The 19,751-nt window shown below is 39.2% G+C and overlaps 1 long non-coding RNA gene and 1 pseudogene across 1 annotated transcript in view; one reads left to right on the top strand and one right to left on the bottom strand.

The window, feature by feature from the left end:
• Nucleotides 1-19,751, bottom strand: part of LOC133764287 (uncharacterized) — an 80,489-nt gene that overhangs the window by 57,885 nt on the left and 2,853 nt on the right. Inside the window, exon 2 of the long non-coding RNA XR_009866439.1 lies at nt 5,727-5,820. This is a non-coding gene — a long non-coding RNA (uncharacterized LOC133764287). The remainder of the gene's footprint in view (nt 1-5,726; nt 5,821-19,751) is intronic.
• Nucleotides 17,111-17,565, top strand: LOC133758734 (NHP2-like protein 1; annotated as a pseudogene).

Genomic DNA, 19,751 nt, shown 5'->3' with positions numbered 1-19,751 from the left:
CAAAGAAAAGCCCAGGGCCAGATGGATTCACTGCTGAATTCTACCAGACATTTAGAGAAGAACTAACTCCAATTCTTCTCAAACTATTCAGAGCAATCGAAAAAGAGGGAATCCTCCCAAATTCTTTCTATGAAGCCACCATCACCTTAATTCCTAAGCCAGAAAGAGACGCAACATTGAAAGAGAATTACAGACCAATATCCCTGATGAACATAGATGCAAAAATACTCAATAAAATTCTGGCCAATAGAATGCAACAACACATCAGAAAGATCATCCACTCAGACCAAGTGGGATTCATCCCCGGTATGCAGGGATGGTTCAACATTCGCAAAACAATCAACGTAATACACTACATTAACAGACTGCAGAAGAAAAACCATATGATTCTCTCAACAGACGCAGAGAAAGCATTTGATAAAATACAACACCCTTTCATGATGAAAACTCTAAGCAAACTGGGTATGGAAGGAACATTCCTCAATACAATCAAAGCAATATATGAAAAGCCCACGGCCAACATCCTATTGAATGGGGAAAAGTTGGAAGCATTTCCACTGAAATCTGGTACCAGACAGGGTTGCCCTCTCTCACCACTGCTATTCAATATAGTTCTGGAAGTTTTGGCCAGAGCTATTAGGCAAGAAAAAGAAATTAAAGGGATACAAATCGGGAAGGACGAACTCAAACTATCCCTCTTTGCAGATGATATGATTCTTTATTTAGGGGACCCAAAGAACTCTACTAAGAGACTGCTGGAACTCATCGAAGAGTTTGGCAAAGTAGCAGGATATAAAATCAATGCACAAAAATCAACAGCCTTTGTATACACAGGCAATGCCACGGCTGAGGAAGAACTTCTAAGATCAATCCCCTTCACAATAGCTACAAAAACAATCAAATACCTTGGAATAAACTTAACCAAAGACGTTAAAGATCTCTACGATGAAAACTACAAAACCTTACAGAAAGAAATAGAAGAGGATACCAAAAAATGGAGAAATCTTCCATGCTCATGGATTGGAAGAATCAATATCATCAAAATGTCTATTCTCCCAAAAGCAATTTATACATTCAATGCAATACCCATCAAGATCCCGAAGACCTTCTTCTCAGATCTGGAAAAAATGATGCTGAAATTCATATGGAGACACAGAAGACCTCGAATAGCCAAAGCAATCCTGTACAACAAAAACAAAGCCGGAGGCATCACAATACCTGATTTTAGGACATACTACAGGGCAGTTGTTATCAAAACAGCATGGTACTGGTACAGAAACAGATGGATAGACCAATGGAACAGAATAGAAACACCAGAAATCAATCCAAACATCTACAGCCAACTTATATTTGACCAAAGATCCAAATCTAATCCCTGGAATAAGGACAGTCTTTTCAATAAATGGTTCTGGGAAAATTGGATTTCCACGTGCAGAAGCTTGAAGCAAGACCCATACCTATCACCTTACACAAAAATTCACTCAACATAGATTAAAGACTTAAATCTACGACCCGAAACCATCAAATTATTAGAGAGCATTGGAGAAACCCTGCAAGATATAGGCACAGGCAAAGACTTCCTGGAAAATACTCCAACAGCAGAGGCAGTCAAAACCAAAATTAACATTTGGGATTGCATCAAATTGAGAAGTTTCTGTACTTCAAAAGCTTAAATAAAAATTTTAAAAAATGAATCTTAACAATGTATAGCAAGTTATATGTTCTCCCAAATTATATATTAAGTTAAATGAAGATAACAGATATTCTTGATATATTATGATTAAAATCATGATAAAATATACATTATCACAAAAATGTAAATTATTTAAAATCAAGATATTTATCAATATCAGATCATGTGGCAGAAATGGTAGCTTTGTGGTAGAATTGAAGATGTCCAAGGAGAGGTAAAAACATTTTGTCAATATTAGAATTTAGGAAGTGCCCAAAATGACAGGAACATGTTGATAGAACAGAAGAATACATTTGAAACATCCAAATATGGGAGAATTAAGCATTAAAACAATGAAGTTTAAGTCATTGAATAAAATTTTTTTTTTTTATTTTTGACAGGCAGAGTGGACAGTGAGAGAGGGACAGAGAGAAAGGTCTTCCTTTTGCCGTTGGTTCACCCTCCAATGGCCGCCGCAGTAGGCGCGCTGTGGCCGGCGCACCGCGCTGATCCAATGGCAGGATCCAGGTGCTTCTCCTGGTCTCCCATGGGGTGCAGGGCCCAAGGACTTGGGCCATCCTCCACTGCACTCCCTGGCCACAGCAGAGAGCTGGCCTGGAAGAGGGGCAACCGGGACAGGATCGGTGCCCCGACCGGGACTAGAACCCAGTGTGCTGGTGCCGCAAGGCGGAGGATTAGCCTAGTGAGCCGCGGCGCCGGCTGAATAAAAATTTTTATGCATTAACAATGATGGATAGGTGGATAGATGATTAACAAAGAGATAAAGCATTTTATACCAATTGACAACTTATAAATTTAAAACAATGATAAAGTTAAAACAACACATTTTCAATCAGCATTACCAATAATTGAGTCAGAAAAGATAGTCAATGAAGGTTAAAACTACTAAGTAAAGTAACTAGTAGCTAGTTATTTTCTGAGGAAAATAACAACTTTGGTGGATGTCCCAGAAACTAGGGAAAATAATTATTATGTAGTGGAGATAACTGGGAAGCATCATCTTCAAGATAAATCAAAGATGAAGAATGACTGATAGAAAATTTAACTTATTTTAATGAAGATGCTCCATTACTAGATAATGAATAACACATTTTATATATTGTATATCTTATACTTATGACTCTCACAATACCTAGCATAGTTGATGATAAGAATGAAACCCAGAGTGCTTATTAATTAGATGAATCAAATTTTTAGCTACTTATATGTTTAGTTATTCACATGCATTATATTAAATGTTTATAGCAAGTCTTCAAAAAGTTGATAGAAAAACTGAATAAAAATACATCTTTATTTTTGTGCAAAATAATTTGAAATCCATGCATAGGTTTTTTTCATTAACTTTTAAAGATATATATGTAGGATGGATATTAAATATATATTTCTACATTTCTAATATAGTTTCTACTTCATTAGTTTAAATTTATTTGAGAAGTAGATAGAAAAAGACACAGAAAGAGAGATGAGATGGAGGGAGGAAAGAGGGAGAGGTGAAAAGGAGGGAGGGGAGACAGAGAGAAAAAGAGAGAGAGAGAATAGGAGAGCTTCCATCTGCCATTTCACCCCAAATACCCACAACTGAAAAGAGGCTTGAGAGCTAGGAACTTAATCCAGGTCTCCCACATAGGTTGTGGGAATAGAGCTATCATTCCTGCCTCCCAGAGTCTGCATTAGCAGGAAGCTGAAATCAATAGCTGAAGCTGGAAGTCAAACCTGGACACTCCAATATGAGCTGCTGGTATCTTAACCACTTACAAATAAACACCTGCCCTGATTTCTACTTCATTAGAAACAAACTATGGTTATGACTGATCATCTGAAAGTAAAAAGACAATTTTTATAAAAGATAAATTTAAATAAATATATAAATAAATATGTAAAAGATAAATAATTTTACATGTCTCTGTAGTTAAAATAGTCATAATTAAATGTATTGATATTTGTAGTGGATTATATGATGACCCCCCACTAGATATATATCCACATTCTAAAACCTAGCACCTGAGAATAGTTCCTTACTTAAAAAGAGAGTTTTTGTGGTTGTGATTAACTTAGGGGTCCTGAGATAAGATAATCCTCGATTTTATGGTGAACACTAGTTCTGATGACAAATGTCATTATGAGATAAAGGCAAAGAGAATTTGAGAAACAAACTGGGGAAGGCACATAGAAGTCAAAGTGATGTGAGGAGGGAGCAAGTAGAGATGTGGCCAGAAACCAGGGAATTACTATACCAGCTGTAGAAACTAATATGGTATCTTATCTCTGTTTTGAATTCATGCTTGTGAGAAGAAAAACAGGTTTTGGAAAACCCACATCATATTCAGGTAAAATAACCTAAGAAGCAGATTTGAAAATAGAAATGTCAATTTGAGGATTTGTGAATTATAAACCTCAGAGAGGAATCAGTTATATGGTCAGTGTTTCTTTGAGAATAAAGCAGTAATGAAATGGAGACACAAAATCAGATTCTTTGACCTGCTTAAATATATAACATTTCAGGAGGGTTCTATAAAATGTTTATAAAATTATTTTTTTCTTCACTTAAGGAATATTCTTATAATATGCTGAGTGGAGGATAGTAACATCAGTATTCCAAAATTTGACATATACACAACTTGATACAATTAGCAGTGTCTTAAATCTAATTTCTGTATATGAATAATAGTACTATTGTTGAAGATGGTTTGGTCTACTGAATTACCATTTCTATTTTGCTGTTAAGAGTAGAAAATATAAAAATCTTAAGATAGATTAAAATCCTTAAGCAGCTATCATACTGGAATAAAGAAGGAAATATCAGATGGTTTTTATGGTACACTTAGTTAAGCTGCTGTTTGGGATGCCCACATTTCACATCAGAGTGTCATTTTGAGTCCTGGCTACTCTGCTTCTGATCGACCTTCCTATTAGTGTACTCTGAAAGTCAGTAGATGATGGCTCAGGTTCTTGGGTATCTGAGATCCATGTGGGAAACCCTCATGTGGTTTTAGGCTCCTGGCTTTGGGCTGGCTCAGCCCTGGCTATTGCAGGCATTTGGGCAGTAAACCAACAGATGGAAGATCTCTCTCTTCCCCTCCCTCCCTCTCCCCTTCCCTCCCTCCCCTGACCCCATTCAGTAGATGAAAAATAAACCTTTTTTGAAGAGAAGGAAATATCACACTGGTGATACCTAAAATTTCACCTTCCCAATAGAATACGTAAAACAGCAGCTCAGAAAACAAAGTTTCAACGATCAATTTCCCGCCAACATTAGTCTTGCAAATCAGGAGGCTTTTGCACCTAGGGAACTTTATTCCAACCTTTCCTCAGCAGCAGTTTTGGCTGTTCACTCATTCTATCCTATTTTGTGCAAAAAGTATTTATTGAAAACACAATGATTTCAAACTTGATTGTCATTATAATATAATTGTCAAACTTGATTGTCATAATAATTGTGATAATCTGAGATAGTTATAAAGAGAAATAATTATGTGGCAATCTTACTCCTTACACTGTTTCTGGAAGGAAATGATTTATTGCAACTATTTCTGGACATTTTCTTCCAAGTAGAGAGAATTTCCTGGACAACAGCATAGGGTAGGTACTATATAATGTCCTTTCATTCATTTGGCTATTTTAGAGGCAGATACAGAGACCATGCCTGATATAAAGCCTCTAATTTCCTGGGTTCCATCTCAGGATAATTGTCATTGCTCTGACCACCACCATCTGGCCACACTGGGAGACAATGGTGAGGGACAAGCTGAGGGAGTCCTGAGACCTCTGTCTACAGCACAGCATGAAGAAGTTCCCTGGGGTGAGGGAGACCTTAGTGTCTATTCTAACTGCCTGCCCACACATACACACATTGATTCAGGAGGCAAGTGCACTCAGCAATGTCATTTCCTTGGCATAGCCATGGTGATTTCTGCTGCACTGGAAACCATCTCCTTGGCACAAAGGAATCTCTTCTAAATAACGTGTCAGCACTGGATTTTTCCCCCAAGAAGACTTTGATCCAGAATAAACTTTACAGAGAAGAGAAACATACCTCTAAAATCTGTATAGAATCTTACTCCCTTTAGTAGCCTTCATAGGATGGCATAAATCCCATGTATGTGTAGATTCACTGGATGGCTGAACCCCTGCAACACAGATTCTATTTTAGAATCAGATAAATAAAAACAGTCTTGAATTTCTATTGAGAAATCAAATTCCCAAAAGGATCATAAGACATCATTCCTATTTATCTTCTCTATAAGGGATGGGGAAAGCTCTCTGCATCTTGTCTCTAGAAAAGAACAAAAATTGTGTGATTGCCTTAGGAGGAAAAGTTGTAGGTAATAGACAGGACAGATACTGTCATCACACTACTTCCATGCAAGCTTTCAAGTGTCTGAACTGTCATAAACCTGAGACAGATATCACAAATTACAATATGCAAACCTTTAATATGATTATAGTTTTATGACTTCATGTTTTTCTACAATCTCATGGTGTTATATGAGAGGCTGAGACTTTTAGTTTGTTGAGTGATGGTTTCCATGAAATCTGACAACTGTGAGAGGAATAGATCCCCCAATGCCAAGGTTTGTTCCTATCAGCAGTAAGATGTGAAGGATACCAATGAGAAAGGATTATAACAGCCACAAGCAACAAATATCAAGTGCTTATTATGCTTCTGAAAAGGTGCCAAATATCTTATATGAACTCTATATTTTAAGCTAATCAAGATCCTCATTTTAAAGAAATAAAGACTGAAATTAAATATATAATTAGCACATTTATATGTGGTCCAGAGATCTTTGAAAACTGCTAAGAAGCTTTCAAAAGGTTTGTGTATCAAAATTGCTTTCTAAACAATGCTTAGATACTTTTGCCTTTTTTCATCCTCATTCTCTCATGATGATTACACATCGAATTTTTCCAGAGGCTACCTGGTATGTGATACCACAACAGATGCGATGATTTACAGCAGGAATCAGATTAGTATTTGTCTGAATAACAAAAATCTTACAGGGCATCTATAGAATTCTGCCTATTTCAGAAAGCTATTTAGGTGGTTTGCTTGTTTCCTTCCTTCTTCCCCACCTCTCCTCCCTCCCTTCTTTCCTTTCTTCTTTCCCTCCTGCCTCCCTCTCTCCCTCCTTCTCTGTCTCTCTTTAAGATACTTATTTATCTACTTGAAAGGCAGTATGATAGAGACAGGGAGAGAAGGGGAGATCTTCCACTTGGTAGTTAATTTCCCAAATGGCTGCAAGACTCCAGGTTGGGCTAGGCTGAAGCCAGGAGCCAGGAACTCCATGATATGGAATGCCAGCATTGCAAGTGGTGGCATTCCATATCATAGTGTCAATTTGAGTCCAGGCTTCTTTGCTTCCATCCATCCAACTCCCTGCTAATGCACCTGGGAAGGCAACAGAAGATGGTCCAAGTACCTGGGCTCCTGTCAGCCATGTGGGAGAAACAGATAAAGTTCTTTTTTTTAAATTTATTTTTTCTTATTTGCTCTTTTGGCATGGACCTGGACCATCCCTGTTGTTCTTGCTGGGTTTCCTGCTGCAAATTTCCCACAGATTTATCTTAGGCATGTAGTTTCTCCCCTTTTTAAATACTAATTTTGCCCCACATGATTTGGACCATCCTTTCCCTATTCTACCATCTTGGAAAACCCCATGCATACATTTATGATAGCTATATCCTCCTGTTCAATAGATCTCTTAATCTAATCATCACATAGTGTCCTTCTCTGTCTCTTTTTAAAAGTTTTTGTGTTAAAGTCTATTTTGTCTGATATTAGGATGGCTGTACCAACTCTTTTTTGGTTTTCATTAGCATGGAATATTTCTTTCCATCTTTTCACTTTCAGTCTGCAGGTATCTTTGTTGGTGAGGTATGTCTCACAGGTAGCAAGTAGATGGGTCTTGTTTTTTTTTTTTTTATCAATTCAGCCAGTTTATATTTTTTAACTGAAAAGTTAGGCTGGTCGGCGCCGTGGCTTAACAGGCTAATCCTCCGCCTTGTGGCGCCGGCACACCGGGTTCTAGTCCCAGTTGGGGTGCTGGATTCTATCCCGGTTGCCCCTCTTCCGGGCCAGCTCTATGCTATGGCCCAGGAAGGCAGTGGAGGATGGCCCAAGTCCTTGGGCCCTGCACCCGCATGGGAGACCAGGAGAAGCACCTGGCTCCTGGCTTCGGATCAGCGAGATGCGCCGGCCGCGGCGGCCATTGGAGGGTGAACCAACGGCAAAGAGGAAGACCTTTCTCTCTGTCTCTCTCTCTCACTATCCACTCTGCCTGTCAAAAAAAAAAAAAAAAAAAAAAGAAAAGAAAAAAAGAAAAGTTAGGCTATTTACATTCAAGGTTACCATTGATAAGTAAATACTTGGCCCTGCCATTTTTCCATAAATATTCCTATTATTTACTTTGGATTTCTTTGTACTTTTACTTGGAGATTTTCTGCCTTCATATTCTTGCATAATGATGACTATCGTGCTGTGATTCTGTGTGTAGCACATCCTTAAGCCTCATTTGTAAGGCTGGATGAGTGGTGACAAATTCTTTCAATTTTTGTTTGTTATGGAAGGTCTTTATTTCATCTTCACTCATAAATGAGAGCTTTGTGGGGTATTCTGGATTGACAATTTTTTTTTCCTCTTAAGACTTGGACTATATCTTGCCATTCTCTCCTAGCCTGTGCATATTCTGATGAGAAGTGAGCTGTGAATTGGAGATACTCTGAAAGTAACTGGGCATTTCTGTCATGTACATTTTAGAATCTTTTCTTTAGTTTAATTGTTGAAAGTTTCACTACAATGTGTCAGGGTGAAGATCTTTTCTGGTTATATTTATTAGGAGTTCTATGTATTTCCTGTACTTGGACATCCCTTTCTCCAAACTGAGGAAGTTTTCTATAATTATTTCACTAAATAGGTCTTCTAATCCTTTCTCTCATTTCACACATTGAGGAACTCCTAAGACCTGTATGTTGGGTCATTTGATAGTACCGCATAAATATCCAAGACTGTTTTTAATTTTTCTAATTTCTTCTTCTTTTTTCGGTCTGACTGTAAAATTTCCAAAGATATGTGTTCCAGATTGGATACCCTTGCCTCTGCCTCATCAAGTCGTTGTTAATACTTTCCACTGCATTTTTCATTTGACCTACTGAATTCTTCATTTCTAATTTCATTTTGTCTTTAAAATGATTTCATGGGAATATTTTTCATTCATGTCATGTATGCATTTCTTTAATTTGTGGGTTTGCTTCTCATTGCTTCTAATTCTATGATTGATCTTTTGAATTCTGGAATTCTGTTTTAGGCATTTCATCAATCTCTTTATCTTCACATTCTAATATTGAAGTGTTGCTGTGTTCCTTTTGGGGAGGGGTTATGTTGTCTTTCTTATTCTTGTTTTTTTACTTTCTGTATTTATTGTTAGGCATTTGTGGAGACAGTTGTTAGTGTTTTCCTCTGATGCCGTTTATCTTTGAGCTATGATCCTGTGGTTTAGTGGAATGTCTGCTCTTTCAGTGAATACACAGAAGTGCGTTTTGGCTATGGAGAGGGAGCTCTCTCTAGTCAGTGCTCCAGGGTGGGACCATATTCCAGGATAACAGTCAAGATGAGTGTGACAGGCTGGCTCAATGGCTCAATAGGCTAATCCTCCAACTGAGGCACTGGCACATCGGGTCCTAGTCCTGGTCGGGGCGCCGGATTCTGTCCCGGTTGCCCCTCTTCCAGGCCAGCTCTCTGCTGTGGCCAGGGAGTGCAGTGGAGGATGGCCCAAGTGCTTGGGTCCTGCACCCCATGGGAGACCAGGAGAAGCACCTGGCTCCTGGCTTCGGATCAGCGCTGTGCGCCGGCCGCAGCACGCCAGACATGGTAGCCATTGGAGGGTGAACCAATGGCAAAAGGAAGACCTTTCTCTGTCTCTCTCTCTCTCTCACTGTCCACTCTGCCCGTCCAAAATAAATAAATAAATAAAAATTAAAAAAAAAAGATGGGTGTGACAGGTCTGTCTCTCTCTCTCTCTCTCTCTCTCTCTCTCTCTCTCTCTTTTTTTTTTAATCAGAAGGGAGGATGTGATCACCTCTGTTCGTGTAAGCACACCTTCACCTCTTATCTTCCAAGGTGATAAATGCCTGGGTGTTAGTCCACAGCGGGTATAATACTCATCCATGCTGCCATAAGAACCACACAAAGGATTTGTGCAGTCCTCAGTGTAAGCATGGATTCCATTGCAATGCCACACTCCGAGGTAATCAGGGAGCTCTGAGCATATGGAGCTGCTCACAGTGACTGCCCACAGACCCAACTACACCTTGCACCCTCTCATGCAGATTTCCCATGGTCCCAGCACACCAGGCTCTCAAAGTCATGGGGTACAAGAGATTTTCCTTGCCCTACTAGTCTGTGCCACTCACAGATAAGCAGAGAAGTTCCCAGAGCCAGCTGCATGTGAGTGCTCCACCAAAGTGGTTTGAGCCCCAGAGCCTGTGATATGTTGAGATGCTGGGGGCACCTCAAAGTCATACGTGGATGTCCAGTCCCCTGTCAATCTTCCCAATCAAATTCAATGTGAATAGGGAATGTGGATGTTTCCCTCTGGTAAAATCCTTGAATCACATGAACACAGAAGAGCTAAGGGTTACAGCTCCTTCTCATTTCACAATGGTGCTTTCTTGCCACTGGTTACCAGGTATGTGGTCCTGAGCCACTGTTGCAGCTACTGACAAGATGGCATCCATCCTGTCTCAGCCAGTTACTGGGCATATGCACAAGAGTTGGCACAGCAGTTACATGTTTCTGAAATGGCGCCCATTCTCTCTCAGCTGATTGCCAAGTGCTGTTGTGGGGGAGGGCGTGGATGAGTAAGAAGAAGCATGTCCCCTTTTTTACCTCTATGCTAGCAGGTATCCTGTCCCCCACAGGTTCCAGACTGGACTCACACCAGGCTCTCCCCCCACCTATATCACTAGTGGTACAGGCTGCTGTACTGCAATCTCACTCTCCAAAGCTGGCATTCTCTCAGGCTCTTGATTACTGGGGTCCTGTGTTGTGTCCATGCTTGTGCTGAGTGTCCACGCCCTCCACGTAGATATGCAGGTCCCATCTATCTCTCAATACGAGATTGATTCAGTAGAACAAACAACAACATGATCATAGAAAACATAATAAATTCATGAAATAGGTCTTGTATTCTTAGGTACTTTTTGCTCAAGAGTCATCTATTCCTTTTTTTTTTTTTTTAAGATTTTATGTATTTATTTGAGAAGTAGAATTACAGACAGTGAGAGGCAGAAACAGAGAGAAAGGTCTTCCATCCATTGGTTCACTCCCCAAATGGCTGCAATGGCCAGAGCTGCACCGATCCGAAACCAGGAACCAGGAGCTTCTTCCAGGTCTCCCACGTGGGTGCAGGGGCCCAAGGACTTGGGCCATAGTCTATTGCTTTCCCAGGCCATTGCAGAGAGCCGGATTGGAAGAGGAGCAGCCGGGACTAGAACTGGCACCCATATGGGATGCCAGCACTTCAGGCCAGGGCGCCAACCCACTGCACCACAGCGCTGGCCCCAAGTCATCCATTCCTAATCATCAGACACCCTGCATGGGAAAAAAGGTACCCTAATCCACTGTTGATGGGAATGTAAATTGGTAAAGCCACTATGGAAGACAGTATGGATATATCTCAAAAATCTGAATATAGGCCTACCATATGACCGAGCCATCCCACTCCTGGAAACTTTCCAAAGGGAAATGAAAACAGTAAACAAAAGAGCTAGCTGCAACTCCATGTTTATTGCAGCTCAATTCACAAAGCTAAGACACGGAATCAACCTAAATGCCCATCAACTGAAGACTGAATAAAGAAATTAAGGGATATGTACACTATGGAATAGTACACAGTGGTAAAAAAAATGAAATCCAGTCATTTTCAACAAATTGGATAAATTTGGAAAACGTCATACTTAGTGAAATAATCCAGAACCAAATGTTCAAATACCATATGTTCTCCCTGATCTGTGAGAACTAATAAAGCACTTAAAACAAAATCTGTAGAAGTGAAATTGACACTTTGAGAAGTGATGACTTAAACAACCCGTGTCTTGACTGTTGAGGAACAGTTTAGTTTTCTTTCTTTTTTTCATCTTGTTTTTTCTTCATATTATTTGTGAACTCTTTACATAGAGTTAATTATATGTGCATAAAGTCAATTGAAAAGAGATCTCAGTAAAAAATAAGAATGGGAATAAGAGAGGGAAGAGGAAGTTTATAATTGTGAAGCTGTATAGTTTTGTATACATTCATACAAACTTACTTTTAAGAGTACAGTTTAAAGACTTGTCATGGGACTCCAAATCCCATGAAAATCTGGTCATAAAAATGCCATCTTAATTGCTAAAGTGATCATATTAAGTGTTAAAGTGAATATATAGATAGGATTAAAGGTTAGAGATCATATAAATAGCATCAAGAGGGGCCAGTGCTGTAGTGCAGTGGGTTAATGCCCTGGCCTGGAATGCCAGCTTCCCATACGGGCACCGGTTCGGGACCTGGCTGCTCCACTTCTGATCCTGCTCTCTGCTATGACCTGGGAAAGCAGTGGAGGATGGCCCAAGTCCTTGAGCCCCTGCACCCACGTGGGAGACTTGGAGGAAACTCCTGGCTTCTGCCTTCAGATCGGTGCAGCTTTGGCCATTGTGGCCAATTGAGGAGTGAACCAGCAGATGGAAGACCTCTCTCTTTCTCTCTCTGCCTCTCCTCTCTGTGTAACACTGACTTTCAGTCAGTGGTAATAAGATAGAATTAAAAAGGAGAGAATGTTCAACATGAGAAGTAGTTGACACAGCAGACTCATAGAATGACAATCACTTTAAGTAACACTCTGACCTCAGAATCAGCCCTTAAGGCATTCAGAGCTGGCTGAAAAGCTCATGAGAGCATTTCAGGCATGGAAAGCCATGACACAGTAGCAAAAAATGTCCTACATGAAGGATCTCTGTGAGTGAGATCCCAGTGGAAAGAAGGAGTCATCAAAGAAGGATGTACATTACTCTGAAGGAAGGGCCTCAGATGATCACTGAGTCATAAACAAGAGTTTATGTTAAATTAACAACAGAAGTCACTGTGCACTTACTCCCAATGTAGGACCTTTGTCCTTAATGAGTGGAACTAAGAGAATTAACAGCAAAACTTGTTCTCAAAGAGTACTGTATATATTTTGCATGTGTGTATGGGGGGGTGCAAACTGTTGAAATCTTTACTTAGTATGGAGTTGGTCTTCTGTATATAAAGTTAATTAAAATGAATCTTAATGAAGAATGGGATGGGAGAGGGAGTAGGAGGTGGGATGGGAGTGGAGGTAGGAGGATGGGTATGGGGGGAAAACCAGTATATTCTTAAGTTGTACCTATGAAATTTGCATTCATTAAATAAAAGCTTTTTTAAAAAAGAAAACATAACACATTCATGAAACAAATCTTGAATTCATAGGTACTCTTCTGCTCAAGAGTCATTCATTCCTAATCATCAGACACCTGCATGACAACTCTAATCAGGAGTCCTACATTTGTAATTGTTTGAAATATGCAAAATGTTATATATCAAACTCAATATATCAGTTGGTATTTTTCAGTTGTCAAATTATTTACTTTAATTTTGGAGTTGCTGTTGATACAAGTATTTACTAAAATGGATTTTCCTTGGAACACTTCTTTTTCTGCAAACCATAGATTTAACATTTTTCTTTCATTGTAATTATTTTCTAGAAATTGTGATTTTTGCATTCTATTTCCCTTTTTGTCCCAATCTATTTGTAATTAAGTAAACATAACATTTCTTTTTTATTTTTATTTTTTTTATTTTTTTGACGGGCAGAGTGGACAGTGAGAGAGAGAGAGAGAAAGGTCTTCCTTTTGCCATTGGTTCACCCTCCAATGGCCCCCGCGGTTGGCGCGCTGCGGCCGGCACACCGCGCTGATCCGATGGCAGGAGCCAGGTGCTTCTCCTGGTCCCCCATGGGGTGCAGGCCCCAAGCACTTGGGCCATCCTCCACTGCACTCCGGGCCACAGCAGAGAGCTGGCCTGGAAGAGGGACAACCGGGACAGAATCCGGTGCCCCGACCGGGACCTGAACCCGGTGTGCCGGTGCCTCAAGACGGAGGATTAGCATTTCTAGAAAAACATCACAAAAACAGAAATCCATAGTTAATTTCATGTGACTTAAATGAAAGAATCTTACTATAATATTAGCAGAAAGACTCTAACATCACATTCAAAATTCACATTCTAGTGTGGGCTTTTAACCTTGTGTTTAAGATGCCTGTATCCCATATCAATGTGCCTAAGTTTGGTTCCTGGCTCTGGGTCTTTTTGCTAATGCAGACCCTGGGAGGTAGCAGTGATGGCTCCAGAAACTAGGTTATTGCCTCCTATGTGGGAGAACCAGGTTTCACTTTTGGCTCCCAACCATGGCCCTACCCATCATGGCCATTTCAGGCATTTAGGGAGTGAACAAGCAAATGGGAGCACACACTCTCTGTTTTTTTTTTTTTTTTTTTTTTTTTTGTCTTTCTCTGTATCTCTCCCTCCCTGTTTGTCCTGGTACTCTGGCTCTCTGCTCCTCAAGTAAATAAAGTGAAAACTTAATCACAGTCATATATATATTCTGTTCAAAAGGAAATATTCTAGGAGTGCAAGGTTGCTGATCATTATAGTATTCATTATTATAACTCATTATATTAATATATCTGGAAAGAAAAAAATCTCAATCTTCATGGTTGCCAAAAAGTATTTGAAAAAATTGAAGTCACTAAGGAATATTCTTGAAATTTCAAAAAAATAGGAAGTAATGGATTCTTCCTTAACATGGTAAAATCCAAGCACTTACACACAGAAAATACAAAACCTTGGAAACTAAAATATCTGTAGTTTGTGTGGATGCATGAATAGATAGACAACTTGGAAGAGAATAGGATACAGGAATGAGTTACAAATGTATACATAAATTTAGCATATAATTAAGGTTTCAAAGATGGCATCTTGCTTAACAAGGAAGCACTAGAGGCATGGCCACAGAGATTAGAAACAAGGTAATAATATTCACTATCTCCAGTACTATTAAATATATTTAGTTAGTTAATTAGTCAAGATAAAGTAATTCAGTGCAAAAAAAAAAAAACAGGAAGAAACAAAACTTTCTCTGTTCATAGATAATATGACTACAGATTTGGCAACCACAAAAGAATCCATGGAGAAACCATTTCAAACAATAAGGGCTGATAATAAAGGATCAGCATGGAAAGTTATCAACAGAAATGTCTGGAGCTGGACAGGCTGTTCATGAAAATCCAATTAAGTGCACTTAGGAAAACACTGCAAGAAGAAGAGCAAGGAGGGGGATGATTATAAAACATTAAAATACACAGAAAATACAAAACCTTGGAAACTAAAATATCTGTGGTTTGTGTGGATGCATGAATAGATAGACAACTTGGAAGAGAATAGGATACAGGAATGAGATACAAATGCATACAAAAATTTAGCATACAATCAAGGAAAGAAAAATGGACTTTAACAAACAGCATTGTGATAGCTGGACTTCAATATGGCGAAAATGAAAAGTAAATATTCTACACATACTGTATACTTGAAGAAATTCCAGAATGATCAGAGTCAGAAAAGAAGTGACCTTACATGCGAAGAAGAAAACTTTCAAAAATATGCTGAATAATAAGTGTGTGTGACAACGGACTGATACTCCTGATAATAACTTTCTTAAAAATGGAGAATTGCAGTACAATGAATTACCTAAAACTTATAAAATAAGAAATTGAAATGGTCCTCAGACATATTAGAAGTTGTTAATCTGTTCTACAATAACTGCCATGCAAATTCAACCATATTAAGATCTTGTTTCTCACATATTAGGTGAAAAAAATTTAAAAGCTTGACATCATGCCTTGTAGGAGAGACCATGAGAAAGCAGGCACTATCACGGTTTAATGATGAAAATGTAAAATGCAACAACCCTTATGCAGGAAAATTTGGAAGCATCTACTGAAATCATGTGAATTCATGTTCTCCTTGATCCAGCAATTCCTACTCTGAGAATCCATCACTGAGATATATTTGCAAAAGTACAGAATTATGCCTGTGTGAAGTATTTCCTTCATGAATTATTCATATTTGAAAAGCACTAAAACAAATTTAAAAAGATCCACCTGACAAAGGACTGTTTTTGCTGAACCCATACCTAAGCCTTCAGCAGTCTAATGCAGTTTTCTTAAGGCAGCTGTTGCTGGTTGATGGTTAAACCATGACTTCTGCAGGCCTGAACTCACTGCTCAGTCTCACTTCTTAATACATTAAGATATCTGTCAGAGGCATAGTTGTGGGGTAAAAAGTTATAATACACAAGGTATTGTACACATCTGCATATGCTGGCACAAGTACTACGGGCAAAGAAGGCGAATCTATGCCAAAGTTCCATGTCAACAAAGACCAATGCAATCCCCTCTATGACAGCAAGGGTTTGGTGTAATCAGTCTTCACCAGTCAAATGACTACAGTCCAGCAGAGCATAGGGCCATATCTACCTTGTCTTTTTGGTAGTAAACAGCATCAGTCAGCTTTAAAGAGGAAAGACCAAATTTCTTCAGTCATTCAGCCTATTGAACAGGCTCCTCTGCGGCTAGGGAAAGACGCTGACTGACACTTGCACACTGATCTATGCCAATGATTGCCAATTCACTGTGGATGCCATATTAGAGAAATATATGTAGGACGTGTCTATTCTCCACACTCTATGTCCTTCCTACTAAGTCCATCCTCAAGTCTATTGCACAGCTTGCTACACACTGCCCATGAATTAGTGCTGACCTTGACTTCAGGTTATTTTTTTTTTTTTTACACAAAGTGACTATTACATCCACCATCAATATTCTACCCAATGGGAGAATTGTTCTTCAAGTACATCTTCAAACTCTTTGTAAGGCCATAGTGCAGAAGACAGCTACTTCTGTCTGATCTGGCCTCTGTGCATACCCATTTACTCATAAATCAAGCCTTTGTTTTCTTCCTTTATTAACTGGTCATACAGAACTTCCCAAGAAATTACATGTGCAAGGAAACCACAGAATTATCTTCCTTATGCCTGAAAGGGGGAGGGAAAGGGAGTGGTTTTTGGGATGTGGCAACAGGGAACCAATGTTTCCATTTTGGTTTGTATTTGAAATTTATTATTTGTGGCTTTTTTCTGTGGACCACTTGCTCATGAAAACCTACATCCACCCAAAGACTTGCACACTAATGTTCATAACTGATTTATTAATGAGTTCCTACCTGGAAACAACACAATGTCAATCAACCAGAGAATGGATAAAAAAAGCTAGCAACTGTTCTTCAATGTAGGAGCCTGTGGAACCAAATCCATGATTGAGTCCAAGGTTAATCTAAAGTCCTACCCCCTTTCAGATACCCACTTCACTGAGCAACCCCTGGCCCTGGTTCAGCAGCTTCTGAAAGGAGCCAATGGGACCACCAAAACCCTAAGTGGGGACATCTCTGGGTTCATTTTGAAGGCTGCAGATGCCAAGCTAATGGGACATCTTGCACTTCCTGCTGCTGTGTGAAGACAAGAACACGCCTTATGTGTTTGTTCACATTAAGAAGGCTCTGGTGCAGGCCTGGGGGGAGTCTCCAGGCCTGGCTTTGCTTGTTCTGCCACCAGAACAAAGAAGGCTCACAAGGAAAGCAGGAGAGCCTGTCCATTCAGCAGTCTATTGAAAGGTTCTTAGTATATACCTGTGACTTCTGCCACACCTTCCATGCTGAATCTTCCCTGAGGTTGTGTATTATACTGTCTCTGGTAGTGCATAGTATTTAAGCTGCCTTCTATTATTATTAAATAGTATTATTAAAATATCATAGTGTTAAATTTCATCTCTGGAGTTTCATATTTAGATTTGGGGTTTTTTTTCCTCCATCTTCTCTTCCACTCTCTCTTTGTCATCATTTTATTTCCCTTGTGAATAATGAACTGAAGCACAAAACACATGGAGGCAGGAGTCAAAGGCAGGAACAGCCAGAAGAAACCTGACTGAGTCAGGAAAGAGATCAAGTTCCAGCTTTCATCCTCTGACCTCCTACTGTGTGCAGGGCATGACAGGAGTAAACACTGGCCACTCTGTCTCCCTTGTGCCTGGCATAAAGAATCAGCAGATACTTATTAAAATGAATGAGGGGGCTTCCCTTGCTCTCCAGGGGATTGTAGACCAACTGGGAAGAAAGCACACATTCTCTGAGGTTGTTAAACTTATGCCCAAATGTTATTTACTAATGTACCACTGCTGATGGCTTTTGATGTGAAGTGCTATTAGTCCAACTTGACTGCCCCTGAGGGTGGCATGGGATTCCACAGGCAGCTGGCTGAGTGAAGCAAGACAGTTGATCTAGGTCATAAAAGAGTCACGAGCAGTAAAGGCTCAGAGGGTCAGGAGGTTCTGGAATGAAAGACTCTGGGAAGATCATGGAGAATGGCTGGAAGCTATAGTGTGGATGACAGAATCCAGGGAAACACCCTTTCTCTGGTGAAAGGCGATGTCTTCAGTGGACACTTTGTACCAACTGTGAGGGCTCTTACCCTGTCTCCTGCCACAACATGGGTCATATGGATTCTTTATCACATGAGGTTGCTAATGTGTTTTTCATTCTTGTGAGCATCATAATAAAAATATATTCATATTTTTAATTTTAAAAAAATTGTGGCATCCTCAAACAGGAAGGCACGCCTCAGCAATACAGAGGAACATCCAACTTGTATTTGCCACAGCATAGGGGAATCTCAAAGCCTTTTTGCTGAATGAAGACAGTCAGAAAAATACATACATTAGAACTGAATTTGTATGAAATTCCAGGAAAGATAAATCTCATGAATAGGAACAGAGCGTTCATTAGTGATGCCTAGGATCTGGGATGGAATAATACTCTCTTACCTGAATTTTACCTATTTACCAGTTTCTTGATTTGTATACCATTAATACGATGTATTTTAATTTTATACAGATTTCAATAGCCTGGTATTTTACAATTATTATTTTCATAGTTAATAGTCACTTAGATTTAACCAAACGCTTAACTGGAAGGATTTAATTTTTCTCCTCCCTCCTTTTCTACTTTCCTTCTATGCCATGGCTTTTGCTGAAATCACTGGGTTCTCTGTTTCTTTGTACTGCCAGTTATTGTTTTTCATTGTTTTCCACTTTATGTGTTGTCTGTCAAGTAAACACGCCCCTAAACTAGGGTAAAGCTGAACCTACTCCTGGATGTTGGGGCTCAGTGTTATGCGGGTGAACAAATGCAGTCTCAAAGATATTTCCCATAAACTCTACTGAACTCTACAACACTGCAGAATAAGAAAGAGGTTAATTATTGCACATGATACCTTACATTAATGTGGCCTAATTATGTTAGTGTCTTCTTCTAGGCAGTGAATTCCTCAAGTGTGGCATATGATATGGAAAATTTTGCATACACAGTGAGTAGCATAGTTAATATGATAAAGTAGGGGTTGAAAATAGATTTGTTTTGTTTAAACACATTTTACAGGATTTGTCTTGCCTCTGTATAATTAAACCAAGAATTCTAGAATTGAAATGAGCTTTGAAAAATGGTGCAATATAAACAGAAGATTTAATTTCTAAATTTTACTACTGAAATTACTGTACTCTTGAATTGTTCAACTGATTGCCATTTACAATCAGTAGTATTTTATTTTCAGAGTTACTCTTAGGTAATAATTAATTTTGGTTGCATGCTGGATAGCTTCATGTATTAAGAAGAAATGAGATCTTGATATTGATTCAAAACTAGTAAGAGTTTGTGTCATTAACCTAGATCCTTATTACCAACAACAAAAATGATCACTGTAGCAAAAATCTTGCTATTTGTAGCAACATGAGTGTGGGACTAGAGGTCCTCATGTTAAGTGAAATAAGTCAAGCCCCGAAATATAAGTACTGCATGATCTCATGCATGTGTGGAAGACAGAAAAGTTGATCTCATAGAAGTTGA

The sequence above is a fragment of the Lepus europaeus genome, chromosome 1 (assembly GCF_033115175.1).
Source record: "Lepus europaeus isolate LE1 chromosome 1, mLepTim1.pri, whole genome shotgun sequence".
In the NCBI taxonomy this organism is placed as follows: Eukaryota; Metazoa; Chordata; class Mammalia; order Lagomorpha; family Leporidae; genus Lepus; species Lepus europaeus.
The sequence above is the reverse complement of the archived record's forward strand: the minus strand, read 5'-3'. Positions and strand labels throughout refer to the sequence as shown.